The sequence below is a fragment of the Lithobates pipiens genome, unplaced genomic scaffold (genome assembly GCF_037356315.1).
Source record: "Lithobates pipiens isolate NorthernLeopardFrog02 unplaced genomic scaffold, aLitPip1_a1.2 Scaffold_8, whole genome shotgun sequence".
In the NCBI taxonomy this organism is placed as follows: Eukaryota; Metazoa; Chordata; class Amphibia; order Anura; family Ranidae; genus Lithobates; species Lithobates pipiens.
This window is the reverse complement of record NW_027507903.1, coordinates 536,641,835-536,661,796: the sequence shown is the minus strand read 5'-3', so window position 1 is coordinate 536,661,796 and position 19,962 is coordinate 536,641,835. Positions and strand designations below refer to the sequence as shown.

The following is a 19,962-nucleotide window of genomic DNA, read 5'->3' as shown; positions in this document are numbered from 1 at the left end:
CAGTCTTACAACTGCAAGCCACTGACTCGCAATTAACATCTCCTTCACACAGGTGTAGTTAAACTTGGAATGTCACCCAAAAGGGGAAGTTCTGCTTTAAGTCTTCTCCCACCTCTAATCTACCACATTTGGAAGCGGGTACCTAGTTTTGACAGATAACAGCTCCCTCTTCCTCTTGGATTGCTTAAGGGATCCAAGCAGACGTTTGGCCCCGCTCTCTTCACCCACAGATTTCTGGGACACATCACAGGTCCCAGAAGACCGCGGGACCATTCACTTTGTGATTTGTCCCAGAAATCTCCTTGTGCATGCACAGTAGGAAGCCAGCTGTGAAGCCACAAGCTGTCACAGTCGGAATCCCACACTAAAAATGCTGGTGCCAGGAACCTGGACACTAGTAAAGAATTAGCTTGCTTGAGGACGGCGCTGAATTCCTGCACAGGTAAGTGTCCTTTTATTAAAAGTCAGTAGCCATAGGATTTGTAGCTGCTGCCTTTTAATTTTTTTTTTCCAGAGAGAAGAACCTCTTTAATCACTTCAATACCAGGCAATTAGACCCCTTCCTGCCCAAGCCAATTTTCAGCTTTCAGCGCTGTCGCAATTTGAATGACAATTGTGCGGTCATGCAACACTGTACCCAAACAAATTTTTTATCATTTTGTTCCCACAAATAGAGATTTCTTTTGGTGGTATTTTATCACCTCTGCGGTTTGTATTTTTTGCGCAAATAAAAAAAGACAGAAAATTTTGAAAAAAAACATGTTTTTCTTTGTTTCGATTAAATTTTTTTGTAAATAAGTATGTTTTCTTCTTCAATCACGGGCACTGATATGGCTGCACAGATGGGCACTGATATGGCTGCACAGATGGGCACTGATGAGGTGACACTGATGGACGCCAATGAGGTGGCACTGATGAGGTGGCACTGGCAGGCACTGATGATGGGCACTGATAGGCGGCATTAATGGGCACTGATAGGTGGCACTGGTTTGTGGCACTGATGGACACTCATAGGTGGCACTGATGGGCACTCATAGGCGGCACTGATGGGCACTTATGGGTGGCACGGATGGGCACTGATAGGTGGCGCTGATGGACACTGATGGGTGGCACTGATGACACTGATTGGTGGCACTGATGGGTGGCATTGCTGGACATCACAGATGTTATGTTATATAATGGTGCCAGTCAGTGCCCATTTGTGGGCACTGATTGGCACAGATTGAGCATAATTTGCACATGTGGATGGCCATGGGGTACATACCTGGCCATCCACATGTTGCCCTCTTCCCTGGTGGTCCTGGCAGCTTCCCTGGTGGTCCAGTGTGGGCATCCGAGGGGGGGGGGCTGTGCTGATAAACAATCAGCGCAAAACCCCTGTCAGGAGAGCCGCCGATCGGCTCTCCTTTATTCGCGTCTGTCAGATGCGAGTGAGGAAAATCCGATGAATGGCTTTTCCTGTTGACATCGTGTTCAACTGTGATTGGACACGGCTGATCACATGGTAAAGTGCCTCCGCAGGAGGCTCTTTACCAAGATCAGTGTAGCGGTGTGTCAGATCGTGCACCACCGATCGTCGCGATGCGTGCCCCCACGAGAGCGCGGCAGCTGTTATCCTGAAGGACATCATATGACGCCCAGTCAGGATAACGCAACCACCGCCCGGCCGTCATTTTGCTATAGGCCAGGCGGGAAGTGGTTTTTAAGTATACTTGAGTGAGGGCCATGTTTAGTCTGCATAGAATGCACAGATGTTCCCTACATCAGCATGCAGTCAGTCCCATTTATGTCAATTGGGACGCAGTGGCTGCACGAAAACAGCTGCTGCTCCCAATTTGACATCAGTGTGGATGTCAATTTGGGAGCAACCCAATTGACATGTATGGGACTTCCAGCATGCGGATACACTGAATACCGGTGCATCCAGTGCAAATCTAGAGAATAGATTTTGGTTTATATATACATTCACCGGAACAAGCCAAAGGCTTTAAGCAGGGTCTCAATTTTTTTTTTTTTGATCATAAACATTTTATTGAGAGATTTTTACAAGAGTTACAAATAAAGGTAACAAAAATGTATCCAAATACATCACGTCCTGTGGACAGAAGCAAGGAAAATGTAAAGAAGATGTACGTCAAAAGGTAACATTCTCCTCAAACATTTATGATGTAAATCTAACAGTGGCTTCCCAATGAGGCCATAACACCTTAACCATTTTCGTTACAGTAACTTCCATCTCTGAGATCATTTTCGGAATAACTGAGTAGTACCTAGCTTGGTGGGTAAGCACTTCAAAGGTATACATAGTCAGGTTGAACAGTAGGTCATGAAAGGGGTGAGCTTAGGAGCCGGCTAACCAATCCATCTCCCAGACCTCCATTAATTATAGTTCAATTAATAGGGGATAGAATAAAATATAAGAAAGAAGAAAAAAAAGGGAAAAGGGGGGGGGGGGGAGCACAGAAAAGACAAGATCAAAAGAGAGGGTGGGGACTCCACCAATAACCCTCTCTTTCAAATGCTGGCAATTACGTGTTTCAAAGTGGACCTATAGCGCCCTCTATAGGTGACATGTGAAAGATCATTGCATCAAAAGAATAATAAGTGTTTTGTATGAGCTCTTCATAAGACTGAGATTTTCAAAAATTGATCCAAGGTTCCTATATATCTGAGAAGCTGGATATTCTAGCCTGAGAAGTGTAGATCAGCTCCTCCATCGCTGCTATATGATTTATACTCAAGGCCCATTCTTTCATTGAGGGGGGAACATAGATCTCCAGTGCGCCGATATACAAAGCCTAGCAGCATTGATCATTTGCATGGCTACCGACTTATAATATTTCTTTGGATATTTTAGTGAGATGAAGGAGATATGTTGCTAGAAAAAACTGGGACTGAGGCAATCTGTATTATCGTGTCGTGTACCTTGGCCAATATGGCTGGATCAGTGAGCATGTCCACCATATGTGGAGAAAAGTTCCCTTCTCTTTTTCCCATCTCCAGCAATGGTCTAAACTGACAGAACAAATTTATGAAGCAGGTCAGGTGTTTTATACCACCGTGTTTTAAGTTTATATCTGTTTTCTTGGGTATTCACATGCTCAGAGCTCAAGGAAGCATACGGTTTACCAAACATTGAGGTGTACAGCACTGAAATCACATGGCTCTGGGGGAGGGGGGGGGGGTCCAAAAAACAGAGATTCAAATACCATGGGGGCCTTAGAATAACTTCCTCTGTTCTCTGGGTTGCCTAAGTAGTGCTTCAAGTGGATATAGGACCAGAAAGGAAATTAGTTAGTGCTGGATAATTCTACCAGCTCCCTCCGTCTCATGAAACTTCCTCTGTGAAAAAAAGTGTCTTGCTTGCATCTCTACATAAGGCCATTCTGCTGCTAGGTAAGCCTTAGCCATTCCTAGAGGGAAGTTGGGGTTACCTTTAACAAGGGTTATCGTTCACACCTTAGTAGACAGTGCCTGAGCCTTGCATGCTCTGTCAAAGGCGTACAGAGTAGCCCCAATAATAGGATGCGAGTCAAGGTTATGTGGTATATGTGCTTTAGAGAACCAAGGCAAGGAGCCCAGATCAGATTCTAAGATTAAGTGTTACCCACCCTTTGTACCAAGCATGTATCTTCCAATCAATTATCCAAGATAGATGGACCACTCAGTAAAAGCGTTGCAGGTCAGGAACAATTCCACCACTCGACTTTGGTAAGTCCTACATATTTTCTTATAGTTGGTAAGCGAATTTGAGTCTGCATTTTGTACAGTAAACACGGAAGCTCCATCATCTTCAGGATTGAGGCTCTCCCAAACTATGGAATGGTGAGCCCATCCCATCATTGAAGATCTTGTTTTATATTTTTTAAATCCTCCAAAAAGTTTATGTCATAGAGGTCTGCTAATTTACCAGGAAGTTGTATGCCTAAGTAAGCGATGGCCTCTGTTTTTCATTGAAAGGGAAAACTGGCCTGGCATTGCTTTAACAAATTCTGTTGGTAAGGAAACATTCAGTGCAAAAGATTTTGAATAATTCATTTTCAATTTTTCAAATTTGAGATAAGCTTGAACTGAGCCAGGACTAGATTAGGCAGGGATGTCAGGGGTGTTGAAAGAAAGAGTAGAACATCATCTGCGAAAGCAGAAATCTTGAATTCCTTATTGTGAACCTCAATTCCCTTTATATTTGAGTTGGCCCAAATACAACGAAGCAAGGGTTCCAACGTAAGAATATAAAGCGGGGGGAAGAGGACTGCCCTGTCTGGTCCCATTATGGATAGAGAAGGAGTCCGATAAGTGGCTCTGGGATTGGCATATAGTGAGCGGGTGAAGGCACGCATATAAGCCCCACTCCCTAAAGCTCCTAAAACAGCATCTGTATAATCCCAGGCAACTCGATTGAACGCCTTCTCCACATCCATTGCCAAATTAGAAACCTTCCCTATGGGTGGAGGTGAGCCAGTGATGCAGATTCAGGGCATTAGTAGTATTATCCCTAGCTTCTCTGCCTGGGACAAATCCTATCTGATCCAGACCAACCCAAGCCGGCACATGTTAAGATAGTCGGGTTGCCAGGATCTTACAGAATAGTTTTACATCCACATTTAGGAATGATATCGGCCTATAGTTAGCAACAATAGCGGGAGCCTTATTTTCTTTCTGAAATGTATGCCTCTAACAAGGTTTCTGAGGGGCAAGAAATAGTAGCTAAGGTGTTGAAGGCTTTGAGGAAACCTGGGGTAAGAAGATCAGCAAAGCATTTGTAGTATTGCGCCGGGATACCATCCGAACCCAGGTTTTTGCCTGGCTTTGTGGTCTTCAGTGCCGCCTAATATTCCTCTAATGACAGTGGTGCATCTAACGTTTTCCAGTCTTTTGTAGTCAAGGCACAAGGACTATATTGGCCTAAAAAGTCTTGGATCAGTTTTGTGCTTTGTCTGCTAAGGGACCAAGTTCACTATATTTAAGGTTATAAAGTTTACTATAAAAGCATTGGAACTGCTGCACAATATCTTTGTTCTTGGAATGGGTCACACCTGATGCGTTAGTCATGTGATGTACAGTTTTGTGTAAATCTGGCCAAGAGCCTACCAGTCTTATTGCCCTGTTCATAGAACAGTTTTTGAGTTAAGACCTGGCTCTGTCTTGTTCTTGCAAATAGTCCTTCCAACAAAAGTGCTCTTGTATCTGCTAGTTATTTGCTATCTTAACACCTAGTGAACCTTTATGTTGTGCTTCCAACTTAGTTATCTTATTAGAAATGTCCCTTATGACCTTCTGGTGTTCCTTTTTATTTTAGCCACTATAGCTAGTAAGTGGCCACTCACAACACACTTGTGAACTTTCCATTGAGTCATGGAAGACACATCAGGAGTATCATTGTTGCGGAAGTAGTCACCTCTCTCCCGTCTAATGGAAGGGTCTGTAAGAAGGAAGGCATCCATTCTCCAGATCTTAGTATACGTTACTCTGGGGGAATTGTAAAGTTAATGTAATCGGATGATGATCAGAAAGAACCATGTTCTCTATGGTAGCATCATGAAGGTAAGACACATCAGATTGGTGTATGAAAAAGTAATCTAACTTCCAGTAGCGATTATACAGAGATGAAAAAAAGGTGTAGTCATTCTCTCGCAGATTGAGAGTTCACCAAGTTTCATGGATCGTGAGCGAGGCCAATTGAAGCTTCACTTGATGTAGAGCAGAGAAGAGGAGCGAGGAGGTACCTGTAGAAGTATCAAGAAGTGGATTCAGAGCCATATTAAAATCTCCCCCCAATATCAAGAGACCTGTCTGAAAGGTCGTCAACTTCAGGAAGGGGTCTCTCAGAAAGACTACCTGCTTGGTGTTGGGACAATACACATTGACCAAGGTCGCTGGTCTATCTTTCCAAATACATTTTAAGAAAAGGAATCTATCCTCTGGGTCCAGCAATTGGTCTGTAAGGTGAAACGGACACGATTTAGAGATTAAAATCAAAAACACCCTTGGTTTTGGAGTCAGCACAGATCGCATGATAAACCGTAGGAAAGAGACCATTAGATAAATGGGGGATCGATCCCAATTTAAAGTGGGTTTTCTTTAAAAAGAGAATTTGAGCTTTGTGACGGTATGTTTCAGCAAGAACACTGCAATGTTTTTATGGGATATTAAGGCCTTTAACGTTTAAAGAGTACACCTTGAGAGAAAGAGGAGCCGAGCTAGCCATAGTATATTACCAGCAGGTTGTAGCCAGAGAGGGCTGGGTAGAGAAAGGGAAGAAAAAAGTTAGAGGAGGGGGAAGACAGTTGAAAATGTGGGAAAACTAAGAAAGGGGGTGGGGGGTGTAGGGTATAGACCTAACCTAAGCAATCAGTAGTGAAATCCTGACAAGTTAGTCGGGATACAATATCCGTTGCAGACTGGACCCCAAATTAAGGGTGTCACACAAATATACTGGAGGTGTTTTCAGACCTGCTAAATCACTTAAGAGAAAAAAAATTTGGGGGATAGGAAAAAGTAATCCGGCAAGTTTCAAAGGGGATCCTGCCTCTCTGAGGGGGGGGGGGGGGAGTCTAACACCAAAGTATTTCCATAGACTCTACCATCTAGAGACTTCATAAATTAGACTCCACTAGTGTGGGAAAAAGCCTCAGCTACTAAAGATAGAGGGATACAGACTAGGCCTGCCCCTGATACGTGAGCCTCCGCCTGACTCCCTCCATCCTAGAAGTCTGAGAAAACCAACAATTGTCACAACTGATAATCAAAAAGTCAGCTGAGAAAGAAGGCAACCAGACTTCCCTGTCAGCTTTGCTGCTTGATAGTGTGTGCATGGAGACAGAGGACCCTAACAGGGTGTAGAACCAGAAAACAACTGATCATATCCACAGTCCCACCCCATACCTTACGTCCCAGGCTGAGACAGGTGCCAATGTGTCATTTTAATTGACCTATAAATTTGCAGTACCTGATGTATATACATGGTCCTAAGGATCAACATTCCACCCAGGATTACTCGGACTGTTCACCATAGCAATTACTTAATAAACAAGAGATCAAAGAACCGCACCCCTGAGGTCCTCCCAGGAGCCTATTAATCAGCTGGTTTGGTTTAAGAACTAATGTACTCTCCCCCTGAGACTTTACCATCCAGAGTTAGAGGCTATAGAACCAAAGGTGAGCCTAAAGCAAGTGATATAGGGGTCTCGAGTGGAAGAACATGATACTGTAACACATAACAAAAAGAATAAGAAAAATTTGTACCTTATCAGGAAACTAAAACAGTGAACTATAACAGTGACATTGATATGCCTAATTTCCATCCTTCACCATTCTGACAGCATACATGACTTTAGTAAGCTCTCTATGGGCCTCTAAAAGCTTGCTAATCAAGAAAATCTCCACCAGAAAAATAATAGATCATAGAGCTCAGTGTCATATCACAGACTAAGTTTGTGTGTGAATGCCCAGTGACTCAGTCATTGTAGAAGGTAATAATAGATATATAAAACAAAAAACAAACAAAGCAAAAAAAAAAAATAGAAAAAATTAAAAAGCAGAAAATCTGTTTTTTTCATAGCAACTGGCAAGTTTCTGCCAAGTGTCCCAGTTCCGCTATGTAAGGCGGGTACGGAGGAAGAGCACCTCCAGCAGGCTCAACTGTGGCCTTGTAGAAAACAACCCCCCCTTTCAAGTAACAGAAACAGGGCATAATGTTAACGTGTCTGGCAGTCATATGGTTGAAGGCTGAGGTCGAAGGCATAGCTTTGCCTTGCATCATGATATTAAAGACTACACTGTGTAGAGGATTAGGCTCTAACACTGCTTCAAGTTGAAATGAGAGAAAGAGTCCCCCCCAAGCCCGGAGGGTGATCTAACGTTTCAGAACATAATTACGTGGCAGAGGTATCTTTTACGCGAGAGCATTTACCTTAATCAGCCATAGACTAGAGCTCAGGAGTAGCCTTAAGGTCAAGGACAAGAGACGCATGTTCACAGGGCCCCAGGCTATAGAGGGGAGCGGTATGGAAAGCAGCTAACCACTTAGTAGTTTTTATATTCGATGATCTGTTCTGCGCCGAACGGGCGATGGAGATACTCGTGGGCTTTCTTCTGTGTCCATGTCTCCTTGGATCCTCAATGGAGAATTAAACAAGGGCCTCCGACGCCTCTGTCTCTTCCTTTGCAATTGAGGAGTATCTTCTTCCTGGGTTGGGATCCAGGGTTCGGGTTGCAGAACTGCACTGTACCAGTCCAGAACATTAACTACTGGGATGCCGAGGGTGTCGCAGAATGGTTGGAGATTAGCAGGTACCTTTAGTGAGGCAGTGCGATTACCATGAGTCGCTTGTAGGCAGAAGGGATATTTCCACTGGTATGCAATATGCCTGTTCCTCAGTATGTTCAGAAGAGGCAGTAAGTCTCTCCTGTGCTGCACTGTAATGGCAGGTCATGGAATAGCTGTATATGAGCTCCCTCATGTTCCAGGTGCCCAGGGTTCTGTGCCAAACGTAAATGTCCTCTTTCTGTGGAAAGTTAACCAGGCAGCACGCAGCATCTCAGTGGGTCAGTGTCTCGTCCCCTAGGCCTAAGTGCTCTGTGACACCTTTCCATGTCAACAGATACAGATGTGCCTAGTGACCTACCCAGGAGTGTGTTGAAAATGGCCCATACCACTGACTATAGTTGCAGTTAGGCTTGTGCAATTCGTTTCGTAACAAATTGAAATTCGGCCGAATTTTGCATTTTTCGGACATTCGGATGCATCCGAATGTCCGAATAAAAAATAACGAATAACAACTAATACAAAAGAGATATAACGAATGAATTTTAATGAATTCAACATGATTCTGTAATTCTTTAAAGATCTAATGAAACAAAAGGTCAGCTCAAAGTAAATCTTATAGTCCAATCAGCTAATTAATTTTGTGCCAGAGGATGGATTACTGGCAAAGTGCATTCCTGAGAACTGAGTGAGAAGGGTGTTGTATTGTATTTGAGCCGAGGAGAAGAGACGTTGTCATTGTGTGTGTTAAAAGATTCAATAAACAAACGACTTTCCAAACTACGAATCATTATCACGAATGTCTATACATAAATAAATAGCGAATTTTAACGAATACAAACGAATGAATTCAAACTCTACGACTAATAACGAATTATTCGAAAACGTATTAACGTAATATAACAAATATAACAGAACGAAATGATGTATTTTACGAATGACAACGAATCGAAACAAAACTAAATTTTCCGTTGTGCACAAGTCTAGTTGCAGTGCTTCCACTGCGTCTGGAATCCCTCTTATGTGCAAATTTTTCCTGTGGCCACTGTTATCAAGGTCTTCCATGTGTCGATGCATGTCTAGGAGGTGCTGGGCATGCACACTTGTGGTTTATTGGATTTGCTGGATAGCCGCGCCATGTGTCATGGCCACCAACTCCACGTGATCCAGGTCGAGATGCGACTGCTCCGAGATCAGTTTTTAACAGACCAAAAAGGACCAAATAAGAAGATACAAAGTATTTTTGCTGGATATACACACAAATATCCCAGTCCAGTCATGAAAAAATATAGCTGGATTCTCCCTTGTGTATAAGAACGTAGCTACCCTTTCCTGCTTGCCTCGAAGATGGACTACTAATCTACCTACAGACACATTCAGCTCTATGGAAATTGTAGTATAAATAGAGAGGAGCATGTGACCAGGAATGACGGCACTGTTTGCGCTACAATAGTAGAAGTAAGGTGCATCAGTGGAAGAAAGGGAGCATGCATAGAGCAACAAAGAAGCCTTAAAACAATTGAAAGAGACTCTTAAAACGAAAAAAAAAATGAAGCCGTAGTATACTCGATATTTTAGAACGATTGCTGTAAAAAAATGTATATTTAAATTTAGTGTTTAGTGTCGCTTTAACCCCTTTCCGCCTGGCCTATTGTAATATTACGGCTGGGTGGGAGCACCATTACCCTGAGAGGATGTCATATGATTGGCCACAGTGATCACATGGTACAGACAGAGCCAATCAGTACCCTGTGATAAGCTGTGGCCATTCACAGCTAATCATAATGTAAACGCTGAATGGTTTTGATTCAGAAAAAATGGTTGCTTATTACTGTAAAATTTACAGTAATAAGGAATCATAGTGTGTAAAAAAAAAAATCCTGATCACCTCCCCAGTACTACTGTATTATTGTGGTAGTACTGTATTTCTCTGATCACTGTATGTTAAAGAAAAAAAGAAAAAACAAAAAGAAGGAAAACTGGAAAAAAAAAAAAAAATTTTTTTACATACTGTCACCAGTCAGTGCTTCTGATCACCACCACAATTATATGATGATGCACTGGTGACAATATGTACATTTTTTTTTTCATTTTTTCATATTCTAAAAAATTGTGACCAAAAATTACAACTTCAAAAAACTTGCCATGCCTCTTACTAAATACCTTGGACTGTCTACTTTCCAAAAAATTGGTAATTTGGGGGATATTTATACTGTCCGGACATTTTCAGGCCTCAAGAAATTAGGTCCATCAGGATCAGTTTTCACATATACAGTACAGTATATACCATAATTTGTGGACTCTATAACCTTCCTACAGGTTAAATAATATACACTGATTTGGGTTATTTTCACCAAAGAAATGTAGCAGTATACAAACCCAGTGGTGATTAAATAACACCAAAAGAAAGCTCAATTTGTGTGAAAAAAAAAATGATAAAAATTTCTTATGGGTACAGTGTTGCATGACCGCACATTTGTCATTCAAAGTGTGAAAATACTGAAAGATGAAAATTGGCCTGGGCAGGAAGGGGGTAAAAGTGTCCGGTATTAAAGCAGTTAATGTGTACTTAAAGCATAAATATCTAGTTGTTATGGACAACTCAGTACCCCCTTCTCTCACAAACATCCATACATGAAGTCCAATGCGTCTGTTTCTGGGACAAATGACCCAATGGCTTTTTTTCTGAGATGAAGAAGTCTGAGCAGCTCCAAGTTCTTTGGTGGCCCTAAACAATTGATATTTTTTCCCTTGAAATTTAAATAAGTGCCTTTAAATGATTTGCACTCTTGTCATGTGTTCCCAGATTAATCCTTTCTTACTGGCAGAAATAATCGGAAAGGTTGAAAAGGCCTAAGCTTTTACGCTTGGTGACTAATTTCAAAGAAAGAAATCAGCAGCCTTGATGTCCGGACAACACAATGGTGCAAGGCTTTCATTAGCTTCACTGTCACAGATCCTTTGTCCACAAAGCTTTGTCACTAAGTTCTAGTGTGTGTGAATTGTACGTCTGGGAACAAGTTTGTGTATTTAGAACAACTTACCAAAGCTAATTAGTAGCTAAAGCAAATTTGATAGTAAAATGCAGAACATTGTCATGCGACAAGGAAGTACCATAAGATATAAGAATATATTTAGTAAATACTGTATACACACATTTTAAATAGATTTCTTCTTCAGGATAATCTCATTAGATTTTTAAACTTTCTTGATGAAGTTCCAACTAGTTTGTTAGTTGATTGGTTGATCTCTTCACCTTCAACAAAAAAACAGATGATGAATCGTTTTTCAGCCTGCCTGATTAAGGTGGCAATATACACTATATTGTTAAATGCATTACCTTGACACGCACATGAACGTTAATAGCATCCCAGTCTTAAGCCTCGTACACACGATTGGATTGTTGGCCAACAAAGCTTTAGACTTTTGTCCAAAGGACGTGTGCCAGGAACTTGTCTTGCATGCAAACTTTACACAATTGTCGGCCAACAAACACAAGCGTAGTGACGTTACGTACTATGTGGAATTTCAGCTCTTGAGAGACACTCTTTGGGCACCTTCTGCTAATGTTGTGTTTGGTGAGCATTGATTCCAGGCATACGTGTTTGTACTTTCAACTTTTGTGTGATGGACTTGTGTACAGAAGATAGGAAAATCTGAAAACAGACTGTTGTCCGCCGAAAATTTACTAGCCTGCCATCCAACATTTGTTGACAGAAAGTGTTTGTAAAGGAGGGGAGAAGGGGGAATAAGGGAAAATTGGACTTTATATGAAACACAACACTTGGGTAGGTTGAATCACTCAAATATTATAATAAACATATTTATTAATAACACAATTGAGCATAGGACAATAGATAACAAGATTAGGTAAAAACATAGATAATACAGAATACAGATAAACATGACTAATGCATCATATAGTAAAATAGTAGACATTATTGCACATGGTACATGGTATATCAGCAGTCAAGGGCGAACTGACCATTTGGCCACTCGGGCACTGCCCGAGGGCCCCGGGCCACCAGGGGGCCCTGTCAGGGCTGCCAGCCTCAGTAAAACCAGGGACAGTATGTAAAAATCTGTGTTTTTTTTTTTACATCTGTCTCTGAAATGTCCCTTACCGACATCCTTTTGGTCTAAAAATCCTGAGATTATAGCTGCCCCACCTCTCCAGTACCTTCTCAGCCAATAAAAACATGTCTGTGTATACTGTGTGTACATGTATGTGTATACTGTGTGGCCCCATAATCTGATTGCCTGGGGGCCCCATAATCTCCTATTGCCCGGGGGCCCCATGAGTTGTCAGTCCACCCCTGTCAGCAGTATACTCAAAATTGTATAAAAACACGATAAGTAAGTATTTCATTAATGATTCAAACTAGTCAAACCCATGGTATCCGCATGATTGCTGTGGCATAGCATCAAATATAAATCATCAGGAAAATTGAGAACATGCTATCAAATTTTTGCTGGCGGGATGATCACTGTTGTAAGCAATCATTTTTATAAATGGCATCCATTCATGTGCCATTGTGTACCTTTGCGATAACTGCAATTGGCCAAAGCTATCACGGGGTACAGGTCCGCTGTGACTGACCCTTGTACCATGTGATCACTGTGACCAAACACAGAGATCACAATAGTACACAATGAATGGCTATGAATGAAAGCTATTGTGTGATCGCTGTGATTGGTGACAGTGACTACAAAGTACCAAGACCAGCTCAGTACAACAATCTCATTTCTGGACACTGTAGGGGGTGACAGATTGGGCCCCTGCAACCCCCTAGGGAGCACATGAGGCACACAAAGAGGAACTTGGGCTAATACCCAGCATGCACTGCCACAAGGGGTGCGTTTCTGCATGCCGGCATGTCCACGCACCTATTTAAATGAGACCCTGGTGTGTGCTAATCGCTGGATGTTCTGTAGCTTTCCTGTGACCCATGTTCCTGTGTTTCTCCTTGCTGACTGATCTTTCATTGCTGTCCTGGTTTGCTGAAGAGAAAGCTGCTCCAAGCGGCCTTGTCCTGGCCTTGCTCTATGGATCCTGGATACCGACCTCGACTTGCCTCTGACTATTCTCTGCCTAATTCCCTGGTACTGACCTTGGCCTGCACCTGGACTTTGCTCTGCTTGATTCCTTGCTACTGACCTCAGCTTGCTACTGGACCTTGCTCTGCCTGCTCCCTGTCAATTGTTTGCCCCACCGTGTATGACCCTGGCTCACCTTGACTATGTCTCTGTTCTTGTCAATCACCTATCTAACTACCAGCACCCATGCACCCATGCTTCTTTGAGCCTTGTACCTCTGTCATCACATTTAGGATTGTTTGAACCAGAGCCGCAAGGGAAGACCTCTCATCAACTCAGCCTCCAACAAAGGTATGTGACAAGTGGTCATATTTTTTTCGTTCAATCTTATATTTTTTTAAAATAATAAAGATCAGGAGTATGAAGCTAACATATTCAATTGACATTGTCATAAAGGTAATAAACAGTGCAATCAGTGGCGGAATTATAGGGGTCGCCAAGATCGCCATGGCGATCGGGCCCCTTGCTGCAGGGGGGGGCCTGAACGGCCTCTCCACCAATCAGGTGTGCGGGTCTTTTACCCATCACCCGATTGGCTGAAACGATAGACACAGCTATTGGACGCCCATCAGGAGGAGAGGACGGGAGATGAGGATGGCAGTAGCTGCATGGAGGACCCCGCTCATGGCCGTTACCCGCTGCCCCACCAAGACAGGGTAAGTGGCGGGCAGACAGTGAGCGGGCAGTGGGGATTCACAGTGGCAGCATTTGATGAGCACACCAACAGCATTTGATGTGCACAGTAGCAGCATTTGATGGGCACAGTGGCAGCATTTGATGGGTACACTGGCGGCATTTGATGGGCACAGCGGTGGCATTTGATGGGCACAGCGGTGGCATTTGATGGGCACAGCGGCAGAGTTTGATGGACACAGTAGTGACATTTGATGGTACAGTGGTGGCATTAGATGGTACAGTGGTGGCGTTTGATGGGCACAGTGGCTGTAATTGATGTTTTTTAAATCGGTTCCTTTATATGCAGCCACCCACTTGGGACTGGGCCCTGGTGTTCCACCATCGGGCTCGGAGAAAAGAGCCCTGTCCGGAGGTCGGGGGGCGCCATGGTTTCCTGCATCGGGGCCCTGAAGGTTCTAGTTACGCCACTGAGGGCAATTAAGGCATTGTATAGTATATTCCACTCTCTGTCTTTAGCTTGAGAATAATACTAATTAGTATAACATAGAACTGATAATGGCAACTATAAGGTTAAACTACAATTTTCGGGTAACAGAAAGTGTGTCAAAAACGCATGTAGAAATTGAAAGGCATCTCTTATTGTATGAGGAACTTTCATATGCAGAGAGTTATATGCTGTCAGGGTTACATATTATCTTCAAATAAATTACATAACTAATGTTCCAAGAGCAGTTAGATTTGTTAAGTAGCTTACAGGAGAGTATGGGGAAAGGTACAGGGAAAAGTAAAGGGACACTCCTTCTAGGCTAGGATATGGTTGTATCTGATACCTCTTCGGCCCACGAGACAAACTCTGCAGAGTACCGAAATATGGACCAAGAAGTCCATGTAACGGAAAATCTTTCTTCTGTCTCTTTTTTCTGCACCAACAGACAATCCAGGCCTCTTATACGATCCACTTCAATAGACCAATCACCCAGGGAAGGCATATCTGTCGATCTCCAGTGTCGAGGGATCACTGCCATAGCTGCGGCTAGGGCTTTTTTGACGATTTAATAGAGCCCGGAATCATGGATAGAAGGGCTATCTCTTGTAGGGTTCAATGGAAGTTGCCATCAGTTTGCAGTACAGGTCAAATATTGATTGCAGCGAGAGGCGGATCGTGAATACCCATCTTACCTAGAAAAATGGGAAAGAGAGATAGGCCCGCTAAGTAGTAATGAACACAGGGATAAGATAATAAGACTTACTCATTCGGTGGCTAAAGATATGCAAACAGTTGAAATGTCGTATAAGCTGCTAGTGAGGTGGTATGTTACCCCACAGAGAGCGAACGCCTACAGTGGAGAGAACTCCCCAACATGTTGGCGAGGCTGCCCAGTAGTTGGAACCTTCTCACATCTGTGGTGGGAGTGTCCCAAAATACAATACTATTGGGACCAAGTAATAGAACTAATTTGGTACATAACAGGAGAAAGGGTTAAAAAACAACCATGGGCATGCCTGTTTCATGACACAGAGATGGGAGTGGGACAATATCGGGCCACTTTAACCCCCTATCTGTTGAACTCAGCGAAGGCCCTGATCCCCGTTTGGTGGAAATGTCCAAATGCCCCATCCATGAAAGAATGGGTAGAGAGGGTAGAACGGACAAGATCTATAGAAGAGTCGATCCATAGGATGGAAGATACAGAGGGGAAACACCAAAGGATATGGAAGCAATGGTGGAAGTTTAGGAAAATGGAGAGATATCTTAGGATATTGGAATAGAAGGCAGAAGTGAGCGAGACGGGGTAGGTCCTCCTTTTTTTTTCCCTTAGGGGAGGGGGGAGGGGGGAAGGGAGGCGGCTAAGGTGGAAATATTTGTATGATGAACTGTGAATGTATAAGTGTATTGTATGTATAACGAAATGAAAATAAGTAAATAAAGAATATATTAAAAAAAATATTGATTGCCAAGTTTCCTTACAGGAGGGCAATCTCACCAGATGTGGAGTAAAAAACCTCTGGAAGACAGACATCTACAGCATGTATCTGGTAGAGATGGATGAAAATGTCTGATAGTCGTCCGGCATCTGTACCACCTAGTTACCAACTTAAAGTGACTTTTTTTTTAAATAATAAACATGTCATACTTACCATACCCTTAATGGCAGGGTTATTTCATAAGGCAATAGCCAAATGTTCCATAGTAAGAACATATAAAAGAGAGGGCATGCCATATTTTTTTATTAGGCCCAGTAGGAGGTGGTTAACCTGTTAGGGTTGCTTTAAAATGTTTAAATGCCTTTACATCCCTGTTCTAATTTCAAATGCAGATAAATACAATGACATACCTCCTTAGGTCCATTAAGGGCGCACGGGCGCCGCCCCTCTGTCCGCCGCCACCTCCCCTATCCATGCGTCCAGCCCCTTTCAGGACACTGGCGCATAGATTCCAATGACGAGGGGCTGTTTTTTTTGAAGCACAGATTAGAGCCAGAGGTCTAATAGGCTTCAATATAGAGTGGGCTTGGGTCACAGAGAGTGCGCTCCGAGCCCACCCAGGTGTGTTACAACAGCGAATCAATATTGACTGTTGTAACACTGACACTCACCGGGTTGGCTGAAAGGACAGGCAATTCTATTGCACACCTAGGAGGAGGAGCTGGAAGCCGCCATAGAGGAGAGGACACTCGGAGGCGAGCCGCTACACCGTGCTGCCTGCCACCCCCCACCCGCCACGATGGGTTAAGTGCCAGACCAACCGGCAAACAGCAGGAGGTTGGGTACTGCTCGGTGGGATGTGTGGTTGTTTGCTGCCCCCCCCCAAAAAAAAATAACACCAGCTGCCACTGCCTTAGACCCAGTCTGTGCAGACAGTATGGCCACTTCAGGTAAGTGCAGTCCAAAGGATGTTCTTCTAGTCATTTGAAGTGTAGGAAGACAAAGGGACTGATTTACTAAAAATGGAGAGTGCAAAATCTGATGCAGTTCCTCATTGAAACCAATCAGATTCCAGTTTTTTTTTGTCAAAGCTTAAAGGGGTTGTAAACCCTCGAGTTTTATCAGCTTAATGCAACCTATGCATTAAGCTGAAAGACCTTCTGTCATGCAGCAGCCCCCCAGATACCCCCTGTTACCTACCTGAACCCATTCTTTCTCACCCGGGGATGAGCATACCAGCTCTAGCCGGTGTCTTGTGTCCTGATTGAATAGATTGATAGCAGCACAGCTGTTGGCTCCCACTGCTGTCAATCAAATCCAATGGGTCATGGCCGGGTCCTGCTGTCTCTGTCAATAGACAGCAGCAGGACACGGGCGTGCGCCCGCATGGGTGTCCCGAGGGAGAGCACTTCTCTGATGGGGCACGTGAGAAAAGGAGGAGCCTTGAGCGGCGCGGAGGGACCCCAGAAGATCAGGATCGGGGACACTTATTTAAAAAGAAAAAAAACAGAGATTTTAGTAAACCTTTAATTGAACAAGTTGAAGTTAGAAGCTGGTTGGCTACCATGCAAAGCTGCACCCGATTTTGCACTCTCCAGTTTTGGTAAATAATCCCCAATAACTTTCCGACACTCTGGGGGTTATTTACGAATGGCAAATCTACTTTGCACTACAAATGAAAACTACAATTGCAAAGTGCACTTAAAATTGCCCTGAAAGTACATTTGGAAGTACAGTCGCTGTAAATCCGAGGGGTACATCTGAAATGAGGGGATGCTCTGCTGATTTTATCATCCAATCATGTGCAAGCTAAAATGCTGTTTTTTTTTTTCCTTGCATGTTCCCCTTGGATCTACAGCGACTGCACTTCCAAGTGCACTTTGCACTTTAGTTTGCACTTGTGCATAGTGGATTTGCAATTCGTAAATAACCCCCTCTGTCTCTGCTTGGAAAGTAAAACTAAACTGTGAGAGGCATGAGGTGTGTAGCTAGGAACTGTACTACGGAGAGAAAACAGGAAAGGGGAACAAAGGAACACACCAAGTACAATAAACAAAAACAAAAAGACAGGTTGCTGTCACATCACCATCTCATATCTCCCAGCTGTCCCTTCATCAAATGATTTTGGAATATTTCCCAAAATCGTAATCATCTTTGCATCCTAAAAAGTATTATGTGACTATGCAGATGCCTACAGTGTCTGCAGGTCCAATTTTTAAGGTAATGTTAACTTAGGCTGCCCTTTCATATGCATTAGAACCAGAGCTTTTTTTCTCAGAGGATAGGTGCAGGTACTCCCCCCGTCTGTCTCCCCTTGTCTTCACCCCCTACCACCCCCTAGCCACCTCTCGGTACCTCCACTTTTAGAGAATAAAAAATCAAATATCTTTTTTTTTGTATGAAATGTGTTAATTATAACAAGAAAAACAGTAAAACAGACCCCACCACCCACAATAGATCTCCCTGTAACAATAGATGCCCCCACCAAAAGCAATAGGTCCACTTCAGCAACAATATACCCTGTCCAGCAAAAATATATCTCCTAGCAGCCAACATCAATAGACCCAGTAGTAGCTGGTGCTCAATTTTAATGGGGGGGGGGGGGGGGCAGCCAGCCAAAGAACCATCACTGGTTCCCCCTCCAGCAACAACAGACCCTCCCAACTATAGACTCCTTGCAGCAACAATAGATCCCCCAGCAGCTAGTATCAAAAGATCCTCCAGCATATACCAGCACCCCTTGCCATTACATATATTCAATACTAGAGGTGCCGGAATTGCGTTCCCGCTGACAAAAAAGCACTGATTAAAATTAGTTTACTCTGTTTGTCATATAAATCCACATGCTTTTGGAGGAAGCATGCCATACAAGAGGACTGTACAGAACTTAGATATAGATATACATCTAAAGCTGAATTATGTCTCTCACATTTAGTATTAGAATTCCGTGTGCAGCCAAGGAATGATTTTATGAGCACGAACATCAAGATTATGAATTGCAGTTCCTTTACAGCAATATATCAAAACTATTTTAAGGTTTGGTTGGATTTTCCCCAGATGATTTATATATATATGAGACTGATAAAACCAGAACTATTTCCCCAGTTCCTGAGAACAGACAGGGTTTGAACATTATTGAACTTGAACGACCTGCTTTGTTTTTGTTTTTCTTCTTCCACAATCGTCCAAAAATATAGAAGATCCGGAAAAAATAACTTTGGAGTGGGATGGAAAAATTGTGGGCAGTTTTACTGAAAGGATCAGAGATTGACTAGCGCGATAATGTAGAAAATCAAAACAGCCATTGTGGGAAAATAAAGCTGACTTCAAAGGTAGCAGAATTGATAGACGCTAACAAGGTAATAGGTAATAAAGGAGATAATCAAGGCTTCTACAAGGCTGTGCTAATTCCATCCACATAAGGATGAGCACTGACAATCACACTGAGATTATACCTTTATCTGTCTGTAGATAGGGAGCAAGTTTACTGCTTGTTGGAGTCTGCACTGACCGAGTGCACACAACTCTGCCTTCACTGTAACCTACTTAGTGGACTTATGGGAAACTGTTTTTCAAGCCTACAAATCTAGCTAAAGTCAATACAAGAGAAAGTTGATAAAGAAGGAACTGCTTTATGCTAGTGAGCATCATATTACTCCTTAATACTACCATACACTATATTACCAACAGTATTGGGATGCACATGAAATTTAATGGCATCTCAGTCTAATGCCGCATACACACGGTCGGATTTTTCATCGGGAAATGTCTGATGTGAGCTTGTTGTCGCAAATTCTGACTGCCTGTATGCTCCATCGGACATTTGCTGTCGGAATTTCCGACAACAAATGTTTGAGAGCAAGTTCTCAAATTTTCGGACAGCAAACCTCCGAGCGTGTGTACACAATTCCGACGCACAAAAGTCCACGCATTGCTCGGAATCAAGCAGAAGAGCCGCACTGGCTATTGAACTTCATCTCGGCTTGTCGTATGTGTTGTACGTCACAGCGTTCTTGCCGATCGGAATTTCCGACAAC

General features: G+C 43.1%; 1 long non-coding RNA gene across 1 annotated transcript in view; it reads left to right on the top strand.

Annotated features, from left to right (window-relative positions):
- The window catches only part of LOC143963563 (uncharacterized), a 72,598-nt gene extending 56,465 nt beyond the window's left edge, over positions 1 to 16,133 (top strand). The window contains exons 2-3 of the long non-coding RNA XR_013270999.1: positions 13,597 to 13,654; positions 15,971 to 16,133. This is a non-coding gene — a long non-coding RNA (uncharacterized LOC143963563). The remainder of the gene's footprint in view (positions 1 to 13,596; positions 13,655 to 15,970) is intronic.
- The last annotated feature ends 3,829 nt before the right edge of the window (positions 16,134 to 19,962 follow it).